We start from the raw sequence: 5,724 nt of genomic DNA, 5'->3' as shown, positions 1-5,724 counted from the left end.
GAGGGAGAGGGAGGGAGAGGGAGGGAGAGGGAGGGAGAGGGAGGGAGATGAGCCCCAAATGGTTGCCAGTTATTGCGGTTGAGGTCTGTGAGCCCTGGAGTGCGTTAGTCAGGCTTGGGTTTCCAGATGGTCGTTCTGGCTGCAAAGTGAACCAAGAGGAGGCGTGATGATGTCATTTGTGAGCTTCTAAGTGAGCGTCAGGCACCTGATCTCGTCTGAACCTCACAACGACCCAGTGAAATCGTTTTGTTTTAACATACAAGTCAAAGGATTTATACTTATTTTAAAATCCTTCTTCGTTGGCCAAGCTCGATGAGCTGGAGGCCTGAATGTACTCCCTTGTGGGGGAAGGGAGGGGTCAGGAGCAGCTGTTAACACGCTGCAGGATTCCAGTTCTCTGACATTCTAGAACGGGGCCGGGTGGGGGGGAGGGGAAGGTGAGGACCCCGAGGTGGTGGAACATCCGTGTTGTGTCTGCAGTTCGGGGGGCGGAGAGCTGTCAGGACTCTGGGGGGGCTGCGCGAACCTCACTGCGCACACAGGTGCCCCCGAGGCCCCCGCGGGCGGGGCGGGTTCTCAGAAGGAGGTCAGGTCTTCAGAACCCGTGGATGTGACTTCCTCTTCAGTGTCTGTGTTCAGGACCCTTCCCCTTCCGCCTGCCTCGGGGCTTGCCCTGCCGGAGCTCAGTTTAGCTTTTAGCGTTCCTACGTGGTCTTACCGCCGAAGACAATGAATTTCCCCAAGTTCCTTCAGCTCCCTTCTTGCTTAGGCAGCAAGAGTCGGGCCCGTTGAACTTGACCTTGAAGCCGATGATCAGCCAGAGGGGAGCTACAGCCTTGAAAGAAGGACCCTGGTATAGCACGGGGAGATGGGAGATGACAGATTGGGCAGGGGGTGTGACAGGACCTGAGTTGAGGGAGGGAGGTAGATGGAGGGGAAGGCTGGAGGCCTCAGGCTGAGGGCCCCCCCGGGTGATGTGGGGGGAGACCTCCGTGCATCGCGGTCTGGCTCCAGTGGGCAGTGCCTCAAGCCTGGCAGCCGGGGTGGCCTGGCTGGGGGAGACTCGCCAGAGGTGACAGGCTGGCTGTGGCGGGTTGAGTGGGCTCACCAAGAAGACATATCCGAGCCCTAATTCCCAGACCTGTGAACATGACCTTGTTTGGGCAGAGTCTGTAGATGGGAGCAGCAGGTAGTTCTCAGGCCGAGATCGTCCTGGACCCCCTGGGTGGCCCCAACACAGTGACGAGTGTCCTTGTAGGAAGAGGAGACGGCTACAACAGGACGGAGGCAGAGACTGGGGTGATGTGGCCACAGGGTCACCGGGAGCCACCACCAGCTGCAAAAGGCAGGAAGGATCCTCCCCTCGATCCTTGGAGGGTGCTTGGCTCTGCCGACGCCTGGAGGTGGGACAGAGGACACCCCTGTTGTCTTGAGCGCCCCCTGCTGGCGGGGGTTTGTTCAGGCAGAGCCCCAGGACACTAATTTTGGCTCCTGTGTCCTACAGACCTGGGGACCTGGGGGTGGGCTGTCCCCCATCAAAACCACAGGGACCCCGAACTCCACCCCCTCGGCTTCTCAGGCAGGGGAGAGAGGAGGGAGACCCAGAGGTGGGGGGCTCCGGATGGCACGTCCGTGGACCCGTGCCCAGACGCTACTGATCGGAGATGAGGCCCAGCGAGAAAGTGGGACTCGGCTTATTGTCAAGTTCACGTTCGGTACCGCTCCCCGCACCACCTACCCGCTGTTGTAGAAAGTACAGCACACCTGTGAGCGGCTGCCCCGCCCCACTGCGGTGACAGGTGCGTGGAGGATGGCGGAGCGGCGAGACACCGAGGACGCCCCGGGCAGAGCCTGCACCCCGGGCGGGGCTCCTGCAGGCGTGTCCGGGGTCCCCGGATGGTGGCAGGCCAACTCTGCCCTGCCCCCCGCACCCCCTACACTGCAAGCACTCCCGGCCACCAGGGGGCGCCGTGACGGCCACGAGGGCCGAAGAGCCACCTGCGTGGCTCACGTGGACCTCCCAGACCACGGGGACTGGGGGCGGGGGGGGGGGGGAATGCGCTTGCATCTGGAAAGTGTTACTCAGTCCCTAGAAAAATAATGAGGGCAAACCCGGGGCCTTCCGGAAAGAGGCTCTAACGAGGCGCCTCTCGGGCCGGATGACTCAGGGCCAGGCCAGAGCTGTGTGGCCCCCGAGCCGCGGGCTGCCCCGGCCCTGCACAGCCCCCGCCGGAAGCGATTCCCGCGCTGTGCTGGTCCATTCGGGGGTGGTCCCTCCGGGGCGGTGCAGGGCCCCGCCCCATTCACAGACGCAGCTGGTCGGGTCCGTGTCTGTGTCCTGTGGCTGCTGTACCGAGTTCTGCAGGTCACAACTCCAAACTGGGCCTCACAAGGCCAAAGTGAAGGTGCGGGCAGGGCTGTGTCCCTCCCGCGGGCAGCAGGGGGGAGTTGGCGCCTCCGCTTCAGTCACGCATTGCCTTCTCCTCTCTGATCTCCAGCTCCCCCGCTTCCCCACCTGACCACCCTGGGCCCTCGGGGCGATGCGGGAAGATCTCTTCACTTGAAGATCCTTAATCACGTCAGCAAAGTCCCTTTTACCACATGCAGAGGGTGGGGCAGAGCCCCCCAGATGTGACCTTATTAGAAGGTCAGTGGGTAGGACCAGGTCCAGGTCGTACTGGATCCGGAGGGGCCCTGGGGTCTTTGCGAGGGACGGGCGGTGTGGACCAGGGCGCATAGGGAACATGGCCATCTGAAGCTGGAGGCAGGGGGCGGGGGCGAGGAGACAACGCCAGCGACGGCCCACCGCCAGCAGGAGCTGGGGGGCACGAGGACCCCTTGATCCAGGGCGTCTGGCCTCCAGCGTTTCTGTTGCTTTACTGTCCCCGCCACACTTGCGTGGCTCTTTGTCAGAACAGCCCCAGGAGACTGTGTCCTGTGACGTAACATTCCCAGGGGCCAGGGAGCAGGACGAGACACCCTTGGGGCCATTATTCAGCTGACTGCAGGACCTCAGAGGTGAGGAGAGACACCCATGCGGGGGGCAGACCGCAGCCTGGAGGCTCTGGGGCTCACAGCCTCAGCCGTGCACCTGTGCGGGATGGGCAGCCCCTCTGGGCCTCGGGTCCTTTAAGGCAGAGGGAAGAAAACAGCACGTGCCCTGCAGTAAGTGTGTGGACTGCACAACGCCTGCATTGTAAGTAAGTTTTTACTCCCAGAGGACTGCGTGGGCACCTGAGCATCAGGCGGGGGGGCTGGGGCTGGAGGCCAGCTGAGCCCTCAGGAGAAGGAACCGTTCCCTGTCGTCTGACAACAAACCAGGGGCTGAGTCAAGGTCAGTTTAAATTTCCAGCTTGAAGGCGTGGAAAGCAGGGCAATGGGACCACGCAGTCTGAGCAGTAAGCAACTTGCATGGCTCTGCTCGGGCTCCATGACAATGTGCCAGATGGGGGCTTGGGGGAGGGGCGGGGGGCTTCAACACGGAGCTGCAACACCAGTCACAAGGATGACCTCGTTTTGCCTTTTTAAGAAAGATTCTATTATTTTTTTTTAATGTTTTATTTTTGAGAGAGAGACAGAGCATGAATGGGGGAGGAGCAGAGAGAGAGGGAGACACAGAATCGGAAGCAGCTCCAGGCTCCGAGCTGTCAGCACAGAGCTCAACGCGGGGCTCGAACCCACAAACGTAAGATCATGACCTGAGCCGGAGTCGGGTGCGTAACCGACTGAGCCCGCCGGGTGCTCATTCTAGCAGCTTGAGTGGGGCTGGCAGTTCAAATCACTCGTTGGAATGCCCGGCGGTGGTGCTGGCTCTCAGCTCAGGCGCCTCGGTTTGCATCCACGTGGCCTCCCAACCTCCAGGAGGCTGCCCCCGGTGTGAGGGCGAGAGCAGCGGCCGCACAGCCCGTCGGCCCCAGGCTCTGAGCAGGTGCCCCTCACTCCCAGCACAGCGTGTTGGCCAACGTGAATCACGTGGCCAGCCCCCGCGCACGAGAAACCCTCCCCACCTCTTGACCGGACAGGAAGAGAGTCACACAAGGGACCGGACGCGGGGAGACAGGGTTTCACCGGGAGCCGTCCTTCTACTGATCTGTAATGGTTCACACGGACAGTTCCCTCTCTGTTGAAGAGACATTTCCATTTTGGGCCTGGCAAATCCGATGAGTCCCAGACGCCAGTCACTGAGCTGGGGACGGAGACTGGCTGCGTTCAGACGCTTGTCCCCAGCTCGAAGCGCCTGTGGGTCCCAGCCTGCCACCTGGCGCCGGCTGCGGCAGGTCTGTCCTCCCTCGGGGCCATGTGGCCAATGTATGAGGAGCACTGGGGCCGCCCCAGCATTTGGGAAAGAAGGCTCAGTGTGCCTTGGTTCGGGCCAGAAGGAAGGCGGAGCCCTGGCATGTTCTGTTTATGACTTCAGTGGTTACCAGTGCCCACTGGTTCCTTGGGAGTCAGCAAGCATCGGTGAGCGCCTGCTGTATGCCCCACGCTGCATTCCTCCTTCTGTTGTCTGCTGCCGCCCAGGAAACCCTCTGACCCTCTGGTGGCTGGAAACACAGCTGCCACTTGGCTCACGTGGCAGCCGGAGGACGTGTCCCTAGATGGCGCACCCGGAATGCATGTTGGTGCCTCCCCGGGGGGCAGCATGGGCTTCCTGACCACAATGGGGGTGTGCTTCCGAGAGGGGGCGCGGAGGCCGCCAGCTTTGGAAAGCCTGGCACAGCATCGCTTCTACCCCGTTCTTGGTCATGTGGTTCAGAGTCGAGGAAAGAGGCTCCTACCCAAACTCAAGTCTACTTGGGACCTTGCAACAGGGCCGTGCTCAGAAATAGGACCTTTTCAGATACGAGGGCATGAGATCAGACCGGGCAGGCGTGGCTCTCGTCCTACGCGGCTGCTGTCCTTCGAAGGGGACGAGGTCTGCACAGAACAGAACCTGGAGGAGGCAGGAACCCTCCCCTTTGGCCTCCAGAAGGGACACGGCCTGTTGGCACCTGGTTTCAGACTCAGGTTCTGGGAGAGAGCAGGTTCCTGGCGCTCAGTCCCCACCGCCCGGGTCATTCGTTACCAGCCGCCAGGTACGGATCCTGCTTTTCAGACTTGGGCCACAAACTGCTACTTTGATTGTTTCCTGGGGCGGTGGGGGGGGGGTGAGTAGGGTCGGTCATGCCCCCTGGGACAGCGTTCGTAGAAACGGGAGTGTGGACAACGTGGAGAACAGAGATGGAAGGGATGATACTAGGGATTCTCAGCAGTTGGCTCTTTTCTGGCCACGGCCCCGTAGCGAGGGCTATTCCTCCATTTACAGGTGACGAGACGGGGGTGGGGGGTGGACAGAGACGTCAGGGCAGGTGTGACGGACTTGGACTCAAGGCCCCACAGGGGATCTCAAAGCTCAGGGCCATTCAAGGTGTGCGAGGGCCCCTCCCCAGCAGAGGGGGTGTGGTGCTGGCGAGGAGGGGTCTAGCTCCCAGCAGGACCCAGCACGCTCCCTGGGGGACACTGGAGAATGAGCAGCTTCGGGAGACTTGGCTTCCTCCCAGGCTGACAGAAAGGTTTAGAATCTTCTGGAAACACCACACCCTGGGCGTGCAACTCCGGGCCAAGCCTCCCCTGGAAAACCCTGATTGTCACCCAGGGAGAAAGCGAATCTTGCCGAAAGAGCTAGATTTCCTGAGGAATTTCCAGTCCTGCTCATCAGCATTGCCTGGAGGTCGGAGAGGGCGG

At 61.4% G+C, this 5,724-nt stretch overlaps 1 long non-coding RNA gene across 1 annotated transcript; it reads left to right on the top strand.

The window, feature by feature from the left end:
• Window positions 1–2,530: 2,530 nt before the first annotated feature.
• Window positions 2,531–3,433, top strand: LOC115281177. Its single transcript, XR_003904145.1, has 3 exons — window positions 2,531–2,647; window positions 2,919–3,018; window positions 3,219–3,433. It is a non-coding gene; the product is annotated as an uncharacterized LOC115281177 (long non-coding RNA).
• Window positions 3,434–5,724: the final 2,291 nt, after the last annotated feature.

The sequence above is a fragment of the Suricata suricatta genome, chromosome 16 (assembly GCF_006229205.1).
Source record: "Suricata suricatta isolate VVHF042 chromosome 16, meerkat_22Aug2017_6uvM2_HiC, whole genome shotgun sequence".
NCBI classification, from domain to species: Eukaryota; Metazoa; Chordata; class Mammalia; order Carnivora; family Herpestidae; genus Suricata; species Suricata suricatta.
This window is presented reverse-complemented; position numbering and strand designations above follow the sequence as displayed.